This window comes from Carassius gibelio, chromosome B3 (assembly GCF_023724105.1).
Source record: "Carassius gibelio isolate Cgi1373 ecotype wild population from Czech Republic chromosome B3, carGib1.2-hapl.c, whole genome shotgun sequence".
In the NCBI taxonomy this organism is placed as follows: domain Eukaryota; kingdom Metazoa; phylum Chordata; class Actinopteri; order Cypriniformes; family Cyprinidae; genus Carassius; species Carassius gibelio.
In genome coordinates, this window is record NC_068398.1 from 17,437,718 (window position 1) to 17,464,749 (window position 27,032).

Consider the following 27,032-nt stretch of genomic DNA (forward strand, 5'->3'; position numbering starts at 1 on the left):
ATGATGTCAATAAATGAATGTGAACCGAAATCAATATTTCTCTGTGAATCTGAATTCTGGCCCTTGATAATATTTATTTGATATTTTCTTAATTTATTTTTATTAATGTATTATTGTTTTTGACATTGTGTTCAACCATAAGTTATCTGAAATCAAAATAAAGAGAAATCAAGTACAGCTATTAAAAAAGTGATATAAAGGTCCAATCAGACAGAACAGAGAACCCTAACTTTGTTTTGAGAGACAAATTCAGAATATTACTGGATTTTAAAGAGCCAGTAAGATGAAAATTCTAAGCTTCCTATCACTGTTTATAAGTCCTGTACAACAGGTTTAAATCCATCCAAGGTTAAAAAAACATTGTTATTTAGTCAAAATATCATTTTAAAATTACCTAATTTCTCAGAGATCCCCAAACGGTTTGCACGAAGCTGTTCAAAAGATTCAGTTTCCTTAAATCCCACCTTTCGATAGCATACTGTGTTCTGATTGGTCAAATGACATGCACACAACTTCACGGTAAACAATGCGTTTGCATCTTTTTGGGGTGAATTATGTCTTATTCCTCTCATCGCGAAGCAAACAGTAAAATAAAAAACTTGAACAGTCTTGCTGCTTTTTCTTCTGTGTGGGCGTATTCAAGCCGCACGCTTCAGTTTGAATCTGAATAGCGTGTTCAGCGCTGGGGCGTGGTCATATTAGATATAATGAAGGGAGACGTGAAAAACGGACATCGCGTTGTTTTCATATGGATTACTTTATCACATAATATTTTTGGCAGCACTTGTTTAGTTTTAAAGTAGACATGTCAAGCTTTCTATAGATATCTGTAAGGACCTCAAATAATTATTTAATTTGTTTCATGTCTGTGTTTATTGTAGATATTTGTTACTAATATAATGTAGAGGATAAATGTTGAAAGTTTCAGAAATTATGTATACTGTTGGGGGCGCTGTGAGAAGAAGGAGAGTTAACACGTTTTGTTCATGTAAAAACTTTTCAGCCCCAGAATCTGTCACAGAAAACAAAAGAGAAAAATAACCGGGGCAAATAAATCTACAAAAAAAGAAAGGCTGTCGTTGTTATTGTCCAAGGGGGCAACATAAAATTGGTGTTTCCGCCCGGTTTGTGACGGATTTCGGGAGGAAGAGAGCGGCAAGTGCAGAGCGGCCATCGAGTGATGAAACGAGCCATGAGCCACGAGTGCAGTGCGAGCTGAGAACGAGCCGTGAATCATGGAGAGAGTGGCTTTGAAAGGGCGGAAATGCAACTGCTAAAGTGAGTTAATCTGTTCATTGAGTGGCCATAATGTTGCCTGTGTGGGAAGAGACGCTGGATGAAATAGAGGGTAAATTGCTCGAGTTATCTGCTTCGCAACTGAGAGATTTGTGTGAAATGTTAATGCTAAATGTGAGGGAGGATGAGACACACACGCCTCGTGCGCTGAAGAGACGTATTCTGCAGTTTTTAGAGGGAGATGATGTTGTTTCACTTAATGATGAAGGACTATCTATGTTATTAGATACAAAGGGAAAAATTGACAGTTTGATAAATGTTGATGAAGAGAAAACCAAGAGATCATCCAGTGCAGAAAATGAGCAAACCAACGAGGGGCAGCAAAAAGTTGACCTGGAGCATCACTCTGTGGGGGTTAGTGGAATTGCATCAGAAAAGCCTGTGATAAACACTGCAACAGAACCAGTACGTGCCAGAACAGACCGAAAAATGCCAAATTCATCAGTTTCAGGAGAAAATGTCACACTAGTGCATCCAGTGTACAAAAAAGAACTCAAAATAATTGGACAAATTGGTGAACCTGGCCAGAGAGACAAATTAAACTTTACCAGCCTGGACAGACAGAATCACAGGGCATGCATAAGGGGTTATGATGAGGGAGGAATTGTTGAGGCAGTCATTCAAGCCATCATCCCAGGTGTCAATTTGAGAAGTTATCTGGAGAGTAGAAAAGACTTAACATTGCCTGTCCTTAAACAAATTCTCAGAGCACATTTTATAGAAAAGGATCCAACTGAATTGTATCACTCACTCACACGTGCAGTTCAAGACCCCAAGGAAATGCCTATCCAGTTCTTAGTTCGAGCCAGGAAACCTGGGGTGGCTGCATACAGTGGATGCCATCCATCAGCTGGAAGTGAAACCACCGCCTCCGTCTGAATCCCAATTTCAGATATCACAATGTGACAATGACTCAACTCCAGAGACTCCGATCAGGGTTCAGGAGAGTGAAGGATGGGACCCTCCAGTGGACCTCAGTCACTTACCTGGGGAACAACAGGAGCATGTGAGACAGCAGTTGAGAGAGAATAGTGGAGTGTTTGCTAAGGATGACTGGGATACTGGATGTATTCAGGATCTTACAATGGACATTCATTTGAAAGACAACATCCCTGTTCAAAATACGTACAATGCAAAACCACGACCCCTGTATCAAGAGGTGAAGACCCACATACAGAACTTGCTGTGTCAGGGGTGGATCCAAACGTCCACACCCTCCTATTCCTCGCCTGTTGTGTGTGTGAGAAAGAAGGATGGGAGCTTGCGTCTATGTGTGGACTACCGGCTGCTCAACGAGAAGACATACCCTGACAGGCATCCTATCCCACGAATCCAAGAGATCCTAGAAAATCTAGGGGGGAACTCCTGGTTCACTATGCTGGACCAGGGTAAAGCTTATCATCAGGGCTTCATGGGTAAAGACAGTAGGGCATACACGGCATTCATAACACCCTGGGGGCTTTATGAGTGGGTCTGGATACCTTTTGGCCTCACAAATGCACCTGCCGCTTTTCAGAGGTACATGGAAGAGTGTCTAGGAGAGTTAAGGGATGATATCTGTGTTCCCTATCTTGACGACGTGTTAGTCTTCAGCAAGGACTTCGAACAGCACCTAGAGGACTTGAAGAAAGTGCTACAGCGACAGGAACAGTGTGGTATCAAGCTAAGGCCAAGGAAATGTGCCTTTTTTAAGCGGGAAGTCTGCTATGTGGGACGCATCATCTCTGTGGGTACAGCATGAACCCCAAAGAAAAAGAGGCTGTGCAAGCACTAAAGTGGGAAACACCTAGCACTGTTTGTGACGTGAGGAAGCTCATGGGTTTCCTTGGTTACTAAAGATCATACATTGCTGACTTTGCCAGAATAGCCAAGCCTTTATATGAACTGTTAACAAAGCCCAGCATGTGCAAGGCGAAAGGGTCAGGAAAAAGAGGGAACTCGCAAGCACCTCAATCACAGCCAGTAGAGTGGACAGGGCGGCATCAGGAAGCACTGGAGAAGCTGATCGCGGAGTTGTCAAACCCACCCATAATGGCATACCCAGACTTTGAACAACCATTTGTCCTTCATGTTGATGCGTCAGAAGAAGGGCTGGGAGCTGTACTGTACCAACGACAGGGAGGCAAACTCTGAGTAATTGGTTATGGGTCTCGGACCCTTACCCCTGCAGAAAAGAACTACAAGCTGCATTCTGGGAAGTTGGAGTTCCTCGGACTCAAATGGGCGATCACAGAGCGTTTCTGGGATTTCCTGTTTCATGCGCCACATTTCACTGTCTACAGTGATAATAACCCGTTGACATATTTCATGAAAACGGCAAAGCTCAATGCAGCGGGGCAACGTTGGGTTTCTGAGCTGGCAGACTACCGTTTCACTTTGAAATATAGACCAGGTACTGCAAATCGAGATACAGATTTCTTATGACGGAGATCAGTGCCCATTGAAGTCACAGTCAGAGAGTGTACTCAGGAATGTGAGCCAGAAGTGCAGGGATCAATTGGGGAAGTCCTAAAAGCCCAACGACGTGCGGACGTGGATTGGATATCTGCAATAACTTGCAACATAGATGTCTTACCAGAGGAGCTGAAGGGTGGACCAGAGATCTGTCAACGGCTAACACCGCAGGATATCAGGAGTGCCCAGCTGAGTGATCCAGTCATCAGCCGAGTACTTGATCTGAAACAGAAACAAATCAATCTCAAACACAAAGAAAAATTGAGGGAACCGGAAGCTGTGAGACGACTCTTACGAGAATGGCATCACCTGCAGATTAATGAGGAAGGTATCCTGCAAAGAAAAATAATGACCAGAACTCAGTTATTCCAGAAAACTTGAAAAGTATGATATACAAGTACTTACATGAAGACATGGTCCACCTAGGTGCCGATCGCATTGGTGGCAGCAGCTCTTTCATGGTTCTTCTGGCCGAAAATGAGAGAAGAGATGGAGCATTATGTCACGAGAGTGTGTCGATGCCTAAGACAGAAGAAACCAAACCGGATCACCAGAACTCCAATCCTGAGCATTGAGACAGCAGCTCCATTTGAGATGATTTCGATTGATTACCTGCACCTGGAGAGAAGCAGAGGGGGTGCAGAGTATATCCTCGTGGTCATTGACCATTTTTCAAAGTTTGCTCAGGCTTACGCCACCAGAAACAAATCTGGAAAGACCGCAGCCCGGAAAATCTTTGAAGATTTCGTCTTGCGCTTTGGTTATCCTGGAAAGATCCACCATGACCAGGGGAGGGAGTTTGAGAACAGCCTGTTCCAAAAACTACAGAGTTACTGTGGGATTAGGCATTCTCGTACAACCCCCTACCACCCCCAAGCTAACCCGGCAGAGAGGTTTAATAGGACATTGTTGGGGATGTTGAGGACCCTAGAGGAAACAGAGAAGTCGAATTGGGCAGAACACCTGAACAAAGTTGTCCACGCCTATAATTCTACTGTGCACGAGTCAACCGGTTTTCTCCATTCTTTCTCCTTTTTGGTCGAGAGCCAGTTCTTCCAATTGATCTTGTGTTCCCCACAAAGCAAGTAAAGAACACTCAGTCTCACACCGACTACGCTGAAAAGTGGAAAAGGTCTATGTAAGAAGCATACGAGATTGCGAAAAAGAACATGAAGAAGGCTGCTGCAAGGGGCCAAAGAAATTACAATCGGAAGGCATGGAGTTCTGTCCTGGAGCCAGGGGATCATGTGTTGGTGAGGAACCTGTCAGAAAGAGGTGGCCCAGGACAACTGTGAGTGTTCTGGGAAAAGCAAACATATGTGGTGAAAGAAAGGAGAGGAGATGGCCCGGTATATGTAGTCGGACCATTGGATGTGACTGGAAGGGAAAGAGTGCTGCACCGGAACCTTCTATTGCCTTGTCCTTACCTGGTTGATGAACAGAGGACACCTGATGTTCGTCTGGAAAGAAAAGGATGTTAGAGGAACAGTTCAAAACAGAGAGCACAACCACGACGAAATACTCACCATGAAAGCACCGACAGTTCCAATGATGAGGAGGTTGACTTGTGGGTTCCAATGCAGAGAGCAGGAACATATCTGGATCCATGTGCAGCAGAATTTCATCCTGGAAGAGAGGAGAGAAACAGGAAACCTGAAAAGGAAACTGACATTGAAGAACTCGTTGACGAATCTGTAAACATACCTGATTCGGATAAGTCAGATGAAGAAGTGCTGGGAGATCTTCAAGGGGAGCAGGAGCTGGAGGAAAGATTCGTTGGAGAAGCCGAGCATGAAGATTTAGGTGATTTAGGTGATTTGGCATCGGAACCTATCAGGAGAACTTCTGCCAGAACCAGGCAACCTAGGAATCTGTACACGTTTGACACCCTGGGTGAGCCCACGCTTCGACCAGTGAACTGGAGTGTTTGTGGTGGAAATACTGACGTGAGAACCTGCTGTGTACAAGCCCAGCTGAGCATTCATCACCTGAATTTGTATCCTTCATACTAAGTAACACTAGTGAGAGTTTAAAGTAAGAATGCTTTAAAGCAGAGTTATAGGTTTGTCAGCTAAAGGTATATTTGATAGGCTGGATGAAATGCTAAGAGATTAATACATTACTTAGGTGACATTTGAAATGTGTTAATACATTGTGGAGGTGTAGGTGGTTGTGTCCACTTGTCATTGCAGGATGTTCTGAGGGGCCCACCAGCGAGCCTAAAGACAAGACATCTCTCAACATGCAACAAATCTAAAAGTTTCATTGTTATTATGTCACAGTTGTATGGGAGTAAACTATATTGTTAAGCTGAGAAAGCATGTACATTATACTGTAATTGGAATTTACATTTTCAGTATATACCCAGAGATAGTAAATTAAAAATGTTTTGTAACATTTTTTTTTTTTTTGTGGGGGAGGGTGTAAGGACCTCAAATAATTATTTAATTTGTTTCATGTCTGTGTTTATTGTAGATATTTGTTACTAATATAATGTAGAGGATAAATGTTGAAAGTTTCAGAAATTATGTATACTGTTGGGGGCGCTGTGAGAAGGTGGAGAGTTAACACGTTTTGTTCATGTAAAAACTTTTCAGCCCCAGAATCTGACACAGAAAACAAAAGAGAAAAATAACCGGGGCAAATAAATCTACAAAAAAAGAAAAGCTGTCGTTGTTATTGTCCAAGGGGGCAACATATCTCTCTCATGTATCTTCGTTGAGTATTCACAGTTACACTTCATTTTAATGACGTGTTTGTAAATGAAGATCAGCGCAGACAAAGGCTGCAGACAGCACACAATACTGATAAGACGCTTGGGAGAAAACAAACACATAACTATATAATCATACTTACCGGTTGTGATTCGGAGATGCCTGTTGGTCCAAATAAAGTTGGTAATGAACCCTCTTTTATGGCCTAATGCTTTGAAAATCCCGCCTTGAACTCACCAAGATTAGAAAAGCAGTCATCAGTGAAATGTTGTGAACACAACAAAAGGGATTTGTTGTACTGCTCTATTATTGTGGTAAAAATGAATTTTAGCCATTGGTTCTTCTGATCTTCATTCTTTGGTAGTGAAAATAAAACAAACTTGCCTTTACAATTAAAAACACACCGTCTCCTCGACATGATGCTATCACACCAACCAGAGCGTCTGTGTGGGGAGTGGGGCAGGTCAGAGTTTTGTTTCTCCAAGACGGTAGGCGGAGATTATTATGCAAAGTGTTCTAGTGACGTACATACTGATGGGCAAAAGATTTGAAATCTATAACAACTCGTTTCAGTGATTCAGAGTCGACTCCTTACTTTAGAAGCCAATAACTTTATAAATCGTGAACTTTTTGGTTTAATTACTTTGCACATTGTTTACACTAATGGACAGCTACATCATACACTGTAATACAGGTCATTTTTGATTTCCCATCTGTGTGGCTCTTTAAGAGATCACTGATATCTAGCCATGTTTACATGTTACATGTGTTATTTGAATAACTGCTTTTGATGACAGTTATTATAATTATTATAATTGGTAAATTAGCTTAGATTTTTTTTTACTTTTTTATTTGTTTAATTTTACATTTTAATAATTTGGTTATTTGTTTTGTCATTGTGACGGTGGGTGAAAGGACAGTCTGGAAGCAAATGCAAGTTGACTGATTTAATGAGAAGACATAGCGTAGTTACATAAACAACAATGACGATGAGACAGCGATACTCCGAGGGGATGGTGAAGAGGTGAGAAGTCCAGCTGATGGTGGAGAGAAGGTGAGTAATCCGAATGATGACGGCGTGAGGCAGCAGGAGAGGGTGGCACAGGAACTGCGGGAAATACAGCCGAAGGTAAGTGTCCGTGGCTGAGTGAACGTGCGAAGAGTGGATGAGGTTCTAGGGAAACACAGACATCCAAACGCAAACAACACTGAGAGCCAGACGAACAGGGTAATATATATATTGCTGCATAGCTTTGACCTGTTTATTTCACTTTTAGTTCTAGTAATTTTAGTAGGCTACTTCACTCTAAAAAACGCTGGGTTGAGGCCGTTGGATAGGACTTTGGGATGTTTTAACCAAAGTTTGGGTTGAAAAAAGGTCTCTGTTTTAACCCAGCGGGGCTGGGTTGAGGACGCGGACGTGAAGGAGAGCACGCACGTCACGTCAAGATCGTACGTCTCTGGTGCGAGCAGCCGCCATTGTCTCAGCGTGAAAGAAGCGAGAAGCGAGTGAAAGACTATGGTAAGTAAACATTCAAAATGTAAAGTTATCTTTTATTGTTTACCTGGTTGTATGAAAGGCGGAAGGTTTTATGAAAGGCGGAAACAAAGGAGCTTAACGTTTTATATATATATATATATATATATATATATATATATGTCTAAAAAACGGATGCGGTTTTCGCCCTCAGACACGGAGGTCTTAACTGCCTCATGTAACGTTACTGAACGGAAGATGTACGTGAATGTATTTTGTCATATTTACATAAGATTTTACATTATCTGTACTTTTTGAGGCGTTAATAGACGGTTATGGTCACGGTTAAGCTCATGTTATTTTTGTCTTTTTTTTCTCGCGGTTAAACTGAATGTATGTTTGTCTCCTAAAGGAAACGGCATTGTGTAGTAAAGACTAGCATAATTATTTTGAGGCTGTTGAAGTGGTAACTGTTAAAAGTATGTTAATATACTTATTATTACATGTAATATTTCAGACTTGTCGAGCTCGTGTCTTCATTGTCCTCGCGCCGAGAGTTAAAGACACAGAAGCTGTTTGTGTGAGGAGTCACAGACCTGTGTGAGGATGAGGAGGAGGTGTTCTTCTGAAGAGAGGGACAGACGGTTTAAGGAGAGTAAACTTCAGAATAACATCAAGTTATCTTTATTTTTACTAAGACTAAAATAATGTGTGTTTTTTTAGATGTTGAAATCCAGAGACAAGATAACTTACATCAGTCTCAAAAGAATGAAGTTAAGTTATTATTTTTTTTTTTTTAGAAAATTAACATTTCTGTTGTGTCCTGCCTGTTTACTTCACATTTTGATGCAACAACAGTGTGAACATTTTGATGCAACAGCAGTGTGAATATATATATATATATATATATATATTTATGTATATGTTCATATTTTATTGAAACCATTGATGTCCCTCTTTGCAGAACTCAAACTAACTGGAGTTAAGGACACACAAGTCTGCTTGTGTGAGGAGGTGGTTTTCTCAGCTTCTTTGGAAGAGAGGGAAAGATAGTTTAAGGCAAGTAAACTTCATAATTTCATGTTATCAGTTGTTGTTGTAAAATAATGTTTGTTTTTTGTTTTTGTAGATGTTAAAAGCCAGAGACATGGGAGAGCATCATTCTTTTGAGATTTTATGTAAGTTATTTTTTAGAAAATAAATGTTTCTGTTGTCTCCTGCCAGTTTACTTCACATTTTGATGCAACAACAGTGTGATTACGTGCTCATTTCATTAAAACCATTGATGTCTGTGTTTTTATTGCAGAACTCAAACCAAATTCGGAGAGTCATCATTCTTGGTCTTCCCTCTTAAAGGTATAGTTCACACACAGAAATCATTTACTTGCCCTCAAGTCATTCCAAACTTATAAGACTTTTGTCTGTCTTTACAACATAAATTAATATATTTTAAATTTTCTCATAATATTTGTTAATCCATTTATAGTTTAGATAATCAGTATTTTCAAGCCTCATAAATACAAAAAAAAAAAAAATGTTAAATGCTTTTTCTGTGTTGTTTAGTAGAAGAGTTTACACTCTGTCATTCATACACCTGCTCACATTCTTTCACACACACACACACACACACACACACATGCATCTGTTAAATTTTATAATATCAGAGTTAATGTTGTGATTTATTTGTGTACTGTCATGCCAGAATAGTTGGTAAAGAACCTAACTAATTGTAAATTTATTGTATGTGTTTTCTTATATTTTTATACAATATATACAATTGAACAAAGTCCAATTTGATCTTAAGTTAAATTCATCAAATGTTCAATGTTTAATTTATGAACTCTGTAGCTGTTAATGCCATCATTTTCTGCATTTCTTCTAACATGTTACTTTTTGACTTTTCTCTTGTTTTTAAAATATTTTCCTTTTGATAATTATTATTTGTGTGTAAAAGTGATATTTAAAATGAACAACATTTGTAGGTTTAATGCCTAGCTCAATTTGGGTTAATTTTAACGTAGAAATGCAGTGTTCCCTTTCATAGGTCACTTCGATGCTGCGGTGACGTCACCACGTATGGGAACACCTTCGGTGTGATGAATGTCTGAAGCCCTATACCATCCCGCCAATCCTATTGGCCAATAGCGCTTGGCACATATATACCTGGTGCCGCGCGCCATTTCACTCAGATTTCATTCCTTCAGTAAATGAAGCGAATCTTCTGTGCCCTTAAAATTCATCTCGCATTCTCCAGTGATTCTTAAGAGAAGTCTACTCTCCGCGGACGCGATGAGTGAACGAAAGGTAAGAGCCGTATAATGGGTTTATCACGAGGAGGCATTCATGAGAGGTTCGTCTGCAGCCTCTCTACATGTTCTCTCTGTGATAGCCTACGGCTACAGTAAAAAAAAAAAAAAAAAAAAAAGAGAAAGAATCCGCGCTCTGGAGTGTATTTCTTTTTTTTGTCATAGATTTTTTATTGTTGCAAATTGTATTTTTACATTTTATACCACCCCAACCCCCCTATACAACCATACCCAGCCCCAACAAGTAATCCCCAATTAGAATACAATGACATCTGGGAAGAGGAAATAATAATAATATATATATATATATAAAATAAAATAAAAATTATATACAAATACATATATATGTCACAGCCACACCTTCTACACTCCCTGAATCGGACACTTACGCCACGCCCACTCGTTCCCAATCACCAGAATTCTGAACCCCTGTGCATCATCACCAGTGCCACACATAAAGCCCTCCATCACCATCACCCATTGTCTGGTCTTTCACCGATCTCCTCATACTTACCTGAACGCCATTCGTCTGACCTACCTGATCTGCTGAACCCTCTTCGTCGTCATCTGCATTCCTGTTCCCATTGTCTTTGTCTGAGTCGCCACCTGTATCACCATCACCTAAAGGAAAGTTGTGTTATCACTGTGTCATCTACGTGTCAAGAGATTATCATTCTGTGTTTACTTCGTGTCAAGATTCACTTGTGTCTGAAACCTCTGACTCACAATAAACACCATTGCACTGAATCCTCTGTGTCCTCGTCTGTGTCTGATAATATACATATATATATACACACACACACATACGTATAACAATTAAGAAACAAATTAATAATAAAATAAGGGTTATATACCTACACTCAATCTACATCTAAGGGTAACGCTTTAAAATAATGGTCCGTTGTTAATAAGTAACTACGCAGGAAGTAATAGGTAGTACTACATTAACACTTAACTTAATACTATTAACTAATATAGAAGCAAGATTAACTAAGCAGTAAGTAATAGCTCATTTAGGACATATGTAGTTCCTTATTAGTTATTTGATAATTACTAAAGAAAAATATCGTCATTGAGAACTACTTTGGAACTATGGCCAACTAATGAAGAATAACCAATTAATTACTAATCACAACAGCTGCGTCTATAAAGTGAACAATTAGCTTCTTTATGGAAACTAGGGCCGGGACTCGATTAAAAAAATTATTCTAATTAATTAGAGGCTTTGTAATTAATTAATCGAAATTAATCGCATTTTAATCGCATATAAATATTTGACCTGAGAACAGTGAGAAGTAATTTTTTTTCACATGGATTTATAGTATACCATTGAATAATGACTGAATACATAAGCTTAAGCAACAAAATATTGTTTATTTTTGTTCAACCAAGTCTAGCAGACCAGTGCAATTTTTTGCCATGAAGTGTAGCAATAGCATATTTAGAAACAATTTAGAAATAGTACATTTCAGAAATTCAGGAAGCTTATAGGTGCTGGAACCTTCTGTAAAGTGTTTTTTTTTAAAGTAAAACACAATACTGTCAATTACATTCAGAACATTGGAAACACTGACTATTAGAAAACATCTCTCTGTTGATTCAGAGGCAATAACATACTAAGTCCAACTCTCAATAACCTTGGCCAAAACAATAAAGAGTTCAACATAAACTGTTGCAACAACAAAATAATACATAGTTCCACATAAAGTGTAAAGTCCACGCTAGCTGCTATATGTTTTGCATTTAGGTCATACTTGAGGCTGGATGTGCTGCTGCGGTGATATGCGAACGCTAGTTGGTGCTTCAGTATAATCGGTCCCGCCGAAACTCATCCAGTGAGAAACGTTCCGCGGTGCAAAAATAAGTTATAAAAAATGCGGGAATTTTTTTTCCTGTAATTAATTAATCTTAGTTAACGCGTTATTTTTTGTGTAATTAATTAATCTCAATTAACGCGTTAAAGTCCCGGCCCTAATGGAAACGTATATATATATATATATATATATATATATATATATATATATATATATATATATATATATATATATACATACATACATGCATACATACATACATACATACATACATATATATATATATATATATATATATATATATATATATATATATATATATATATATATATATATATATCCATATGATATATTTTATGAGCTCCATTAAGTTCAATGTCTCCAACTCTAATAACTTTAACGTTAGTGATATCATGCTGGGGAGGGCTTCTCTTTAGGAAGTGACAATAAATAATGATGTTCTCTTGTCAAAACATCTTTGCATCCTTCATGAAAACATTGACTGCATTTATAGTGTTAAGCACAAAACAACATCTTCCAGATTACAATGTCTGGTAGAATATCACTAGTTCCTCACAGAAATATATGGCTGTACAGTATGTGTCAGATAATTTTATTGTAAATTACTTGTGAAATCCATTACTCATTACTCAAGTGTTATCTTGTCAGTCCGCAGGAACTACTATAGTGATCTGGCCCATTATTTTAAAGTGAAAAACATTTCAACTCCTGACTAATTGCTCAAGCGTTACCTTGTCAGTCCGCAGGAACTACTAGTGATCTGGCCCATTATTTTAAAGGGAAAAACATGTTAACTCCTGACTAATTACTCAAGCGTTACCTTGTCAGTCCGCATGAACTAACGTTACTAGTGATCTGGACCATTTATTTTAAAGTGAAAGATTTTTTATTTTAAAGACAACATTTCTTAAAACTACATAACGTTAGTGTTATAAATAAACAAATAACAAACAAACAAACGTAACGTTAATCATTTATTTTTTGCGAAAATATCAAAAGTGGTACCAAAAGTAGTTCAAATGATAATGAGTTCCAGTCGCAGTCCTCTATATGGAGGTAATAGTTTTTATAGGGTACAGAGCAGAATTTAATTTATTAATCCATGAAATTATGTATCTGTCTTCTCTCTGTGAAGGCGCACTGGCGCAGTATTCAAATGTCATAAACTGAAACACAACATGTCGCAATCTGTGACGAATTGGATGAGGACCAATGAGCGTTCGATATCAGTGCCGTAAATCATGTCGTAACGTGGCGCACTGGCGCTATTTTCAAATTCATAACGAGCGCGAGCTCAGCTTTGACTGTGACGGACGCTGTTGCTGAGAATGAATATGAAGAACCATTGATAAAGGGCTGAATTTGGATATGTTCCTTGCAAACATCTGGATTCTAAAGATATGCAGTACAGCAAACAAATAAAATGGATGTGATTTGTAATTGTAAATTGTGCTTTTGTGTGTGTCTATGGTTTGCAGCATGCACAGAAATGTTAGTTCCTATTAAATAGACGAGTAAACTGCTTTCAATAAATTGAATAAAAACATGTATTTGTATGTTTTACTGCTATAAATACGTATAAATTGTACGTTTCTATGTGCATGAAAACGTATGTAAATATACGTGTGATAGAACCACATTTAACGTAAAAATACACACGTCTTCTCATGAGATCACATTGAACACTCGAGTCATGGATTTCACAAGTAATTTACAATACAATTATCTGACACATACTGTACAGCCATATATTTCTGTGAGGAACTAGTGATATTCTACCAGACACATTGTAATCTGGAAGATGTTGTTTTGTGCTTAACACTATAAATGCAGTCAATGTTTTCATGAAGGATGCAAATATGTTTTGACAAGAGAACATCATCATTTATTGTCACTTCCTGAAGAGAAGCCCTCCCCAGCATGATATCACTAATGTTAAAGTTATTAGAGTTGGAGACATTGAACTTAGTGGAGCTCATTAAAGGGGGGGTGAAATGCTCGTTTTCACTCAATATCCTGTTAATCTTGAGTACCTATAGAGTAGTACTGCATCCTTCATAACTCCAAAAAGTCTTTAGTTTTATTATATTCATAAGAGAAAGATAGTCTATACCGATTTTTCCCGGAAAAACACGAGCGCCTAGAGGCGTGACGTGTGGGCGGAGCCTAAGAATCACGAGCTCGAGTAGGATTTTGTGTTGAGCGAGTCTGGAAGCTGTGACACAGATCCAGAGGCTGAAATTTAACAAGAGCAGCATCAGCAAAGGCTTCTCTATGTGGTATGTACTGAAACTGTATATATTTGCTTAGCTGTTTTGGAAAATGACTAAGTTCCACTTTGTCGTCTTTTTTTTTTTTTTTTAAGCTGTACATGTGGAAAGTGCAGTTTGATAACAAAATCGCATGTTGTTTACTTGATGTGCTTACGCGCTGATAGCTAAGTTAACAACACAGAGATATTTGAAGCAGTTTTACTCGTGCAGTTTGATGACAACATCGCATGTTGTTTACTTGATGTGCTTACACGCCGATAGCTAAGTTAACAACACAGAGATATTTGAAGCAGTTTTACTCACCGCCTGCGGTTCCAACACATGATTGTGACCCTTTTTCGTTGGGATTGCATTATCCTTAAGAAATAAACGATGTGCAAATCCAGCGTCAACCTGGGCCTTGTTTGTAAAACAAGCATCTTCGAAATGCAGGGGAACAAACACAAACACTTGCACAACTCCGTTGATGCTCTGTAAAAATAAACTCCATCCACTGGTCCCTTAATGCTGTTTCTCTTTTGGTAATCTGTGCAGGGTTGTCTTGCCCTGGCAACCAAAAACACACTCCTTTTGTGACATTTCGCGACGCTCTCGCTCTGATCAGCGAATGCCTGTTGTGCTCTCAGTGCTCTGCTATACGGGAGCGCGCGCTCTTCCGGCAGACGCGCCCTAAGCACCTATATAAGGAAATTCCGCTCCATCTAACGTCACACAGAGCCATACTCGAAAAAACTTTCCGAAACTTGTGACAAACCAGAAGGAGTATTTTTGGAACAGAAATACTCCTTCAAACGTACAACTTAATTTTTGAAACTTTGTCCATGTTTAGCATGGGAATCCAAATCTTTAACAGTGTAAAAAACTCAGTATGCATGAAATAGCATTTCACCCCCCCTTTAAATATATCATATGGATAGGCTATATATATATACATATATATATATATATATATATATATATATATATATATATATATATATATATATATATGTATACGTTTCCATAAAGAAGCTAATTGTTCACTTTATAGACGTAGCTGTTGTGATTAGTAATTAATTGGTTATTCTTCATTAGTTGGCCATAGTTCCAAAGTAGTTCTCAATGACGATATTTTTCTTTAGTAATTATCAAATAACTAATAAGGAACTACCTATGTCCTAAATGAGCTATTACTTACTGCTTAGTTAATCTTGCTTCTATATTAGTTAATAGTATTAAGTTAAGTGTTAATGTAGTACTACCTATTACTTCCTGCGTAGCTACTTATTAACAATGGACCATTATTTTAAAGCGTTACCCATCTAAGACTTGTAAATTCTGAAAGAATGTGATACATTTTTGCCATTTTTCAAAAAAAGATTCCCCCTACCTGTGATATTGTACTTAATTTTTTCAAGTTTTAAAAAAAAGATCAAATCTTTGAGCCAAACTGAAATAGAGGGGGGTTGAGGGGAGGACCAGGATAACAGTATTCTGCGCCTAGCAAGAAGAGATGCAAAAGCTATGACATCAGCCTGTCTCCGGCTTAAAGGCTGACACCGAGAAGGAACACCAAAATTGCAATCAAAGGGCAAACAATTAACTCGACCCCCAGGACATCAGAAACTATTTTTATGACTAAGATTGCATGGTGAAAGTTTACATTTATCACACAAATCTGTAACATTGGGATAAATTTTAGAAAGTTTTGTCTTCGAAAAATGAGCTCTGTGAATTGTTTTAAATTGTATAAAGCTAAGTCTAGCACACGAAGTGGTGGTACGTACATTGTTTAATACTCTACTCCAGTAGGCATCCTCAAACTCGCGATCAAGTTCCTCTTCCCATGCTCTGATTATTTTAATGCTGTGAGAATTATCCTTTGACAGGATAATTGCATATATCTTAGAGATAATCCCACCCATATGAACATTCAATTTAAATGCCTCCTTCCATGGAGACTTTGTAGGCAGGGAGGGAAAACCAGAGAACAGAGAGGAGGCACAGTGCCTAATTTGAAAGTACCGGAATAGGTGAGAGGAAGGCAAATTAAATGACGATGATAATTCAGAGAAACTTGCAAACACATTATTAATGAAAAGATCTCCAAAGAATTTCAGACCTTTCTTTTCCCAGAGAGAGAATACAGAATCTGAGAAGGGAGGAAGAAAAAGATGATTATTATGTATTGGAGTCATAGTTGATGCCGAGGCAAATTTAAAATGACGTTGAAATTGAAAGAATATTTTAAGAGAAGAGCATACTATTGGATTATCCGTGAAATGTGAAGGGGACATGGGGAGAGAAGAGAACACCATAGCAGAGAGAGATGTTGAAATACAAGACTTAGCTTCTGAGTTGCACCATGGAAAAGAGGAGCCCTGTACCCAGAACACCAGCAACTGAATATTTGCAGCCCAGTAATAATACATAAAATTGGGCAGGGAAAGCCCTCCACTTAATCGACTTTTTTGAAGCAACGTTTTTGAAACTCTAGGAGATTTACCTGCCCATATAAAGGAGGATATTAATTTTTCTATATTCTTGAAGAAAGATTTAGGTGAAAACAAGGGAATAGCTTGGAAGAGGTAAAGAAATTTGATGAGAATATTCATTTTTACAGCGTTTATCCTATCTAGTGGAGATAATAGAAGAGCCACCCATCTTGAAAAAGCTGACTTCATGTATGAAACTAATGGCGTAAAATTTGCTGCTTTTAAGGCAGAATAAGAGAGAGTAACATTAACACCAAGATACTTGAATTTAGAGCTTTCCAAATGGAAAGGTATGTCATTCTGACATACACAAAAACACCAAAAGGAAAAGATAAATAAATAATAATAATAATTGGGGAAATCCCTACCGTCCCTCCCTCCACCCCACCCTGAACATCACTCAATTTCTTCTCTCCATTCCCAAACAATGGAGGCAGAACACCAAACCTCGGGAACCACCGATGCTCAAAAGCCTTATTTATTTCCGTCTATGTTGTATGAAGTCACCCCCGAACATATGGAACAACTAAAACTGTTATTTCAGGCAACCTGAAAACATTTATCTAAACCTACCTGATTAATCATTATCATCTATCAGAGTACAACTGCTTATAAGTAGAGTCCTTTGCATATGTATCTATACATAATACCTAGAAAGTTGAATACCGTTCGTTGAACCATTGCTGTGCTTCTTTTGGACAGTCAAATAGAAACTTCTCCTCACCGAGGTCAATCAGCAGACGAGCGGGGAATTTAAGAGAAAATCTCACGTTCTTCTCACGCAGGTTGTTTCTCACAGCTGAAAATGCCGCGCTCCTCTTAGTGACGCTAGAGTTGAGATCAGGAAAAATGAAGACCTTACGACTCTGAAAGAAGAGCTGGTTCCAATTCCCACGCCGGACAGACTTTTCTTTATAGCTGAAGTAGTGAAACCGCACGATCATCACTCTAGGCCTTTGGTTCTCCCGGCCAGCCGAAGGCGCGGGACCAATCCATTGTGCTCTATCCAGCTGCGGAGGAGTGGGGAAAATTTCTCACCCGAGCACGTCCTGGAAAAATTGTGACATTAAAGTAACCGGATCGCTCCCTTCTGCTCGCTCGGGGATGCCGATGACCCGGAGATTGCAACGCCGAGAGCGCGACTCCAAGTCTTCCACTTTATCAGTGAGTTGCTTGTTAGCCGAAGTCAACTTTAGCACCGTCTGTTCCAGTGCTACAATGCGGTCGCTGTTATCGTTCAAATGCTGATCAAGTTCGTTAATGTGCCGTCCTTGCGATTCAATACTCGATTTAAAACTCTCAAAGGACGCAACAACAGGGACAAGAGCAGAGTCGATGGCTGATTTCACCTGTTCTGCGATGTAGATGATAGCTCAGAGATCAGAGTGACATGGAGATTTTCCAGATCCAACGGCAGCTTGTCGCCATGACTCTCTGTCACGATCGCTGAAGATTTAAGTTTTCGTTGCCTTTCAGAAACCATAACTCCTTCCTGTCTACAATCGTTGAATAAGAAGTTTTAAAGATAAACCATCAAGAGTTCCTAAAGTTTCAGGCAGCCTGAAAGATATAATAGAACAACAAAGTGCTCGGGAGCTAATTTCAAACACGTCTTCTCGCTCACATGCTCAGCCGGAAGTCCGGAGTGTATTTCTATAAGTCGCCTCGCGTCTAACCCCCACCGTTTCGCTTCTGCAGTCGCTGAGGCCCCTCACGAGGTGTTGGTTAGGGGCGATATGTGCGGCTTGACTATGAATACAGTGATGCACTGGAGTTTCCACTTGCTCGCCCGCCCCCACTCGAGCGCGTTAATCAGCAGATTTGCTTTTTCAAACTATGTTTGTCCAAATGCGGCTTCGAACTCAGCTCTGGCCGGCATACGCGGTTCTCTCCCTCCGAGCGGACAGGAGAAACGCGCCTCCCCTTCCTCAGTGAGCTATTTATGTGGTTACCCGCGTGGTGGATAAACGAGGTGGAGAGCCTCTCATCCTCAACCCCCACGCTCTAACATTGAGCCCTTGAGCGTCATTGAACTGAGCTATCATTTGAGCGCCCCCTCAGACACTGCACAATCCAGCCTTCAGAGTTTGAGGGACGGCGCAGGGGGCTGGCAAAGATAGCCAGTGTATGACGGCTCACACTGCTGCCACGTTCTCGCTAGCGGCGTGCCCCGATGTTTATCTTGTTTGATTAAATCCTGCCGTGGTTACGCTTCAGGATTATACACAACGAAACGCAGCGAGTTTGTCACATGCGCTTTCCTTCATGTTTGCCTGGGACTGTGTCCTCCACCAGAGAGCGCTGTTGGACTGCTAATGCACATCCAACGCTCTCACTGCAGTTCCCACACTCTAACATTGACTGCCTCACAGCAAACAACGCTTCGAGCAGCATTGGATCGAGCTGTAACGCCAAACGTTCCCTCAGACACTCTGTGCAATCCAGCTTTCAGAATTCGAGGGGCGATTCAAGAGTCCTGCACAGACGACCCATTTATGACGGCTCACACAGCCGCCGCTTTTTCGCTAGCGGCAGAGCCCGATTTTCAATCTGTTGGCCTAATTCCTGCCGTGGACACGTTTCAGGATTATACACAACGAGACGCAACGGCTCTTGTGCATACACTTCCCCTGTGCCCAGAAATTTTAACGTGTGTGACAGCATTGCAGGAAGCTGAAATTTTGAGACCGCTAGTATTGTTTTGGGCCGTGTGGGAACGATTGCACGACATTTCTTAATGGGTGTTACGCACAATTTGTCACGGATACACCATTCAGTTTCGAAAAGGCCCGCCTCCTTTCCGCAGAATTCTTTCCACGGTGGTGAAACCGATGGAAATAGCGGTGCTGCGACAGGAGATTGCAACTCTGCTGAGCAAAGGGGCTATAGAAGAAGTACACCCCTCTTAGATGGAGGCAGGGTTTTACAGCCGTTATTTTGTGGTACCAAAAAACAAAACAAAAAAACGGCAGATTACGACCCATTTTGGATTTACGCTGTCTGAATCTTGCACTCAGGTCGAGCAAATTCAAGATGTTGACGGTAAAGCCTATTTTGTCTCAGATTCAACCAAACGATTGGTTTGTCACGATTGATCTGAAGGATGCATTTTTTTCTTTCATATTCAGATAATCAAGAGACAAAGGAAATTTCTCAGATTCGCTTTAGAGGGCAAAGCGTATCAGTGCTTTCTCAAAGTGCATGGACGCAGCTCTGGCCCCGTTGCGGCTCCAGGGCATTCGTGTTTTGAACTACTTAAGCGATTGGCTGGTGTTAGCGCAATCACAGACTCAAGCACACTCTCATTGGGATCTTGTGCTGAATCATTTAAACAGCCTGGGCTTATGCATGAATTTCCAGAGAAGTGTTGTAATCCCCTCTCAACGGATAAACTTCTGGGAATAGAATTGGACTCTCGCGCGATGACAGCGAAGCTTTCTCTCCCGTGCGCTCAGTTGATTGCGTCATGCATGCGGCGCTTCAAAACAGGTCGCATAGTGACAGCAAGATTGTGCCTCAGACTTTTAGGTCTTATGGCAGCAGCATTCCCTGTAATTCGTCTGGGATCACTTCACATTAGAGCTGTAGTCAAGTCCAGCTTTGTCGAGTCCAAGTCAAGTCCAAGTCCAGAACTAGTCGAGACCGAGTCAAAACCGAGTCCAAAGAGGTTCGAGTCCAAGTCCAAAAGTTTCGAGTCCAAGTCAAGTCCGAGTCCAAATGAGAGAAAAAAGGGTCCTCTTCAAGACCACATACTTAACTACTGATAATGTTTGTGATGCGAGAGACAGCATATCTCCTATTCTAATAAAATAAATTTACATTATTATTTGTAATGATCAAAAAGCATGTGCAAAATAACAACTCTGTAGGACAGGGGTCTCAAAACTAGATCCTTGATGGCCAATGTCCTGAAAAGTTTAGCTCCAACTGGCCTTAACACACCTGGAAGATTGTAGTGTGTCTAGTAAGAGCTTGATTAGCTGGTTCAAGTGTGTATAATTAGGGTTAAAGCTAACAGGGGCGTTACACAAGATCCCGGGCCCTATGCATAGGCAGTCCTGATGGGCCCCCATGGCCCCCACCCATGAAAATATCCAGGTAAAATAAAATATATTTCAGATTTATACTTTTCAAGGGCCCTCTCTTCCTTTGGGGCCCTGGTAATGAGTACTGGTTTTACCCCCAGTCCGATCCTGGGAGCTAAACTATAAAGGACACTGGCCCTCTAGAACAGAGTTTGGAGCTGTAATGTCAAATTATTTTTATGTACTTTATTTTCATTTTATTTACTTAATAATGCTGATTTTGCTGACATTATGTCTGTGGTCAAAAATTAAAATGACTGATGCCTTGGCACAGTGCAAAGACACACGCAAAGCTCGGGATATGACAAATGCACGCAGCAAGGAAAGGATACGTTTGGTTCTACTGGGCATGCGCACATAAATACAGCGATATTTTTGTCATACTGTACTAGTGCTTGCATAGACTACTCGGTGCTGTCGGAAACAATCAACTACTCCAGCATGCATTAACCATAATGCATACAAAGTGTTTGCAAGTACGACGTGAATTTTAGAATTACAATATTACGTGGAGCTGTTACTATATGACATTATCTATGTTGCATGTAAAAATAAAATATGTAATGTAATAATTAGGGTTGTGCCTGAAGCCGAATACCTTATTCGGAATGGCAAGGTTAATGGCTTAAAAAACGAAAAACGGACAAGGAATAATTCTGCCTGAATACTCGGCTGAAGCTGACACAGTCTGGTGTTTGCTAGATGACAGGTGAGCAGGGGATCAGCGCCAGAAGTGAATGAATCTAAACTTTATGAGTGAAAAGAGCGCAAATCAAACACCGCATTGTTGTCGCCTCTCTGTGCATCTCTCAGAAATCAGAGCGTTGCAAGAGTAATTTTACCTATAATAATACATCATACACGTTACAGAATTTTTATATATTTAAAAGGCAATGATTTAAAGCTTAGGTTAGGATATGATACGAATGAATGGAATAAGCACAGCGCGCTCACCAATCAAACAGACGCGTTGCGCTTCTCAGTCTCTCAAAAAACAAATCAGTTCTCTCTCAAGAGTAGGCTAATAATCAGCTTAGACACGGATACATTGTCTACTTGTCCTACATGTTTGCATCTTTACCTTTTGCTGATTTGCGCGGCACACACACATAGTGATGTTCACTAAAAATTAGGCTATAGACTCGCTTAAAGTGATCGGCGTAATGAAAATGTGCGCATTGAATGGATTCAGTCGTGTTCAAATGATCAGTAAAAAGTTTGTCATGACATCTCTCTGCTTCCATGATAAATATTATTTTAGAAATTAATAATTATTTTAGTTTAACACGATATACTTGTTCAGTGATAACTACGAAAAAATATAAAAAGTTTGTGATTGTTACAGATACAAATACTGGCTGTTACAAGACAATTGAAATATGTAATGTCATAATTATAAAGTTTTTTAAAATTTACATATGTAACTGTTGCATAAGGCTATACATTAATAAGCGTTTATCCATAAAAAAAAAGATTTAGTGTTTTCATTTGCAATAGCACGAACCACGAGTCGAGTAACTCAAGCATTTTTTTATAAAAAAAATCGACTAGTAGAAATCAGTAGCCTAGTCTTGCAACCTACTGTACAACAACAGTTAGTATTTAATTATTGTAAAGGGGACATTTGAGGTGATCTAGGTGTAGACGTAAATAAAACACAATCTAACAGGTCGAAAATTAAATTAAAAACATCTAAACTTTTGAGGTCGCAGTAAGTGCACCGCTGGTCATTCACATCCTTTCTCGGAACAATACTGAAAGCTAAGATGGAGAAACAGATGATCATAGCTGTACAAGAATAGCCATTTTTTAAATGAATCTATTATCAGAGCTACTGAAAGGGATGTTTAGTGCTGGAAATCAATTTATTCTTTGCTGAAACTTATGCGTCTTCATGGAGAGCCGGTCATGGTTGCCCAGCAACAGCAGACGCCACTGGAGCCCGAGCGCAGATTACAGGGTGCTTTGGAAATAAGGAGAGCAGCGCGCCTAGCGTTTTCCACACGTTTTCAGTCGCGACATCATGCAAATGTGGTTTTGTTTTGAAGGAGAATTTTTTTATTTTATTTTTTTGCTGGACTCGGTCGAGACCAACTAGAAGACTTGGCGAGTCCAATGGCCAAGTCCGAGACAAGTCCGAGTGCAAATGCAACGAGTCCGAGACAAGTCCGAGACGACAGAAAAATGTCTCGAGTCCGGACTCGAGTCCAAGACCACATGCGCCCTTTCAGTGGTGGACGAAAAGACGAAATATTTAACGGTTGGAGAGCTGTTTGTCAGGGCGCCCAACCCACGGAGTGTGGACAGCGGCTCAACGCAGTTGGCATATAAACGGGTTGAAATTACTGGCAGTTTTTCTGGCTCTCCAGTATTTCTCGAATCTGCTGATCGGCCTTCATGTACTCCTCAGATCGGACAACACAGCGGTTGTGTCATATCTGAATCATCAGGGAGGATTACGCTCTCGCCCCTGTGCAGGCTGGCGAGACATGTTCTTTTTGGTTTCAGAACAAATTTCTGTCGATCCAAGCTGTTCATGTCCCCGGACGTTTGAACTTTGGAGCAGATTTGCTATCCGGACGGACTCTGGAACAAGGGGAATGGAGATTACACCCCTAAATGGTGAATCTCTTATGGCAGATTTTCGGAGAAGCGAGAGTGGTTTATTCGCGTTGAACATGACTACGCATTGCCTGCTATGGTTCTCCCTATGCCCCCATCGCCCCTGGGCTTGGATGCGTTAGCTCACAGCTGGCCCAGGACCAGTTTGTATGCTTTTCCCCGATTCGTTTGATCCCAGCGGTATTATCCAGAATATGGCTGGACAGAGTGGATCAGCTGCTGCTGATGGCTCCACGGTGGCACACGCAGCCGTGGTTTGTAGACCTGATCAGTCTGCTAGCGGGCTCTCCATGGAGATTCCCCTCAGACAGGAGTATTATCACAAGCACAGGGACTGATTTGTCACCCGAGGCCAGATCTATGGAAACTATGGGCGTGGCCTCTGAGCGGAGTGAGTTAATATGTCCCGGTCTTTCTGTTGAAACCACTGAGACTATACTGAGTTCTAGAGCAGCTTCTACGAGATGCTTATATGCTTTCAAGTGGAGACTGTTTACAGCCTGGTGTGAAAATCGTAATGTGGATCCAGTTTACTGCCCAGTGGCTTCAGTAATGGATTTCCTTCAGGACCGTTTTTCTGATGGAGTGACACCAGCCACTCTAAAGGTTACGTGGCAGCCATTTCAGCTTACCACAAATTTATAGACGGTGCCTCAGTGGGCCGTCATCCACTGGTTTCTCGTTTCATACAGGCAGCGCAACGGCTGAGGCCTTTCCACCCTGTGCGAGTTCCTTCATGGGATTTATCCATTGTGTTGCAGGGTTATCAGGGCATCCATTTGAGCCCTTGGAAACTGTACCGGATAAAATCCTGACTCTGAAGACACTTCTTCTTATGGTTTTATCCTCCCTCAAGAGAGTTGGGGATTTACAGGCTATCTCTGTCTCACCCTCGTGCATGGAATTTGCACCGGGCTCTGTGAAGGTGCTGTTGCGACCGAGGCCTAATTTTGTTCCTAAGGTCGTATCTAATTCTTTTCGCTTTCAGCGAGTGGTGCTGGAGGCTTTACCCCCTGCTGAGGCGGGGTCAGGAGATCTAAGTCTTTGCCCTGTAGAGCTTTAAAGACTTATGTGGATCGTACAGCCCCATGGCGTGAGTCTGACCAGCTATTTGTCTGTTTTGGACATAAGAATAAAGGCCATGCGGTTACAAAACAGCACATGTCCCATTGGCTGGTGGAGGCAATATATTTAGCCTATGAGGCGCACGGACTCGCTTCGCCTTTAGGAGTTAAAGCTCATTCCACAAGAGCTGTGGCTTCTTCTCAAGCTTTTCTCAGTGGATCTTCTTTGGATGACATCTGTGCTGCGGCAGGTTGGTCCTTACCGAGCACTTTTATCAAGGCTTACAGTGTGAATGTGAGGATGGCTCCTAGCTCCCGGGTTCTCTCCGCTTGAGCAGATGCTTCCTTGGATCCCAGCTATCAGGTACGTCAGGCGTTATGGTATAGCGTTCCCATACGTGGTGACGTCAGCGCAGCATCGAAGTGACCTATGAAAGGGAACATCTCGGTTACGTATGTAACCATCAGTGTTGTGCATGAACGCGTTCAATGAACGACGTTAATAATTTCATAATTTCGAACGCTGAACTGAACGAATCACTTTTCATACAATGAACGTGAACGAGAGCGGGGCTCATTCTGGCAGAAATGAACAGCACGCGCAGTTCACGTTCACGCTCATTTGAAAAGTCAGGTTTTACCAGGGCTTAATTTGAGCCGGAACATGTCCCGTCACCTCCGACACCTCCTGTGTCACTAAAATTAATTGGCTAAATGAAAAAAAAAATTACTGTTTGTGTAGTGTTCAATGTTTGTGACACATGACTTGTGCGCTTGTTGTACTAGTTGAGATTGCTGTTAGCCTCGATCGTTTCACGCAGGGGAAAAATGTCAAAAAGACAGGAAAGTTTGCTTAACTTTTTCAAATACGCTGGACAGTCAGATCCCAAACAAGCAAAAATCGTTTCCGCTGATCAAAAAGGAGACCACGGTGGACACAGTAGCCTAGTATCGATATCTCGTTATTTCGACATAATAAGGGGACATTCTAATCTGCATTAAGCCACATTAAGCGTTCTTATAATGGTTTTCTATGGGAGGAAAATGCTTAACCGTTCATATTATGGGCTCATCTGATTTTTTGTACATAGCATAGTCTATTTGTTAGGATTTTAGTATCATAATGATTAGGCTAATAAATGCACGCACAATTATCCGTGAACTTGATTTGAACGAATGCCTTTCAACTTGTGTGTGCAAAATTCTGAATTAAATTAATGTGCAGAAAATTGTACAAATAGAGAGTAGGCTATGTAGGCATACTATACTGTTGTCAGGGCCGGCGCAAGCTCAAATGCCTCTCTAGGCAGAGCACGATCGTGCCGCCCCCACTTCACATTCACAATTAGGGATCATTAAGATGCATGTTAACCTTTTTTTATTATTATTTTATCTATTAAATTACACTAAAATAAAATCACAAAAAGGTGAAAAAGGTACAAAATGCAACAGCTGCATAATATCTGTTTTATAGGCTAATAGATAGTGTACATAATAAACTAAAAATATGCACACAACTTTTTAGCTCACAAAACTGGAGGTTTCGATTTTTTTTCTTGACTGATACACACATTTACATACATTTCAGAAGCGTGCGCGTCGGGCTTTCGCAGCGGCAAATGCTTTGATTACGTCCTCGAGTTTAACTTGTAGGCCTACTTCTGAGATAATTGTTATCAGTTTAAGCTTTGAGAAACCGCGTTCTCCAGAGCTCACAGTGAAGGAGAGAGTGAGAAGCACTCTCAATGCTACAAAGACATTTGGAAAAATTGATTCCATCCCTTTTTCACAGATGAATTTAAGCGCATCCAGTGGTTTAGATCCAGCAGGCGTCTGCTCAAAACAGTCCCCAGCAAGCAATAGCCGTCATTTCAACGTCTGGGTTAAATATAGACCAGATATAGTCCGGCTATGTGTAACCCACTTTTAGCCCACATAACATTTAATCTGGATAAATGTATTTTTTTTGCAAAATAACTTGTGAGATGTATGATATTCCATCATGTACGCAGAGTATACCCTGATTACAAGTTGTTTGGTTTACTTTATTTTACATGTTATATGTGTAGGCTGTGCGTAGCCACGATTTAGCTCGTATTCAGACCCGGCTATTGTAGCCCACTTTTTGTCAAAACTGATTAATTGTATTTTTTGCCAGGCAGTGCATGAAATGGTTAATATTCAATCATGTTCGCATTGGTATGATATCAAGGTTCAATACGTCATTTTATGGCATGGTAGATCACGATTTAGCTCTGAATTGGACGGGCTATATGCGGTCTGCTTTAGCCCACCTGGCGAAATCATTGCAGTCTGGGCTCAGATTTAGACCAGCGACCTAGAATATTAGTCTTTGAAATGTTTTCGCTTACACAGCTTAATATATATTTTCTGTCAAACATTCATACACAATCTACGATAAAAATATCTAA

General features: G+C 40.5%; 1 protein-coding gene across 1 annotated transcript in view; it reads right to left on the reverse strand.

Moving 5' to 3' along the window:
- The window catches only part of LOC127952897 (integrin alpha-3-like), a 147,896-nt gene that overhangs the window by 52,087 nt on the left and 68,777 nt on the right, over positions 1-27,032 (reverse strand). The window lies entirely within an intron of this gene.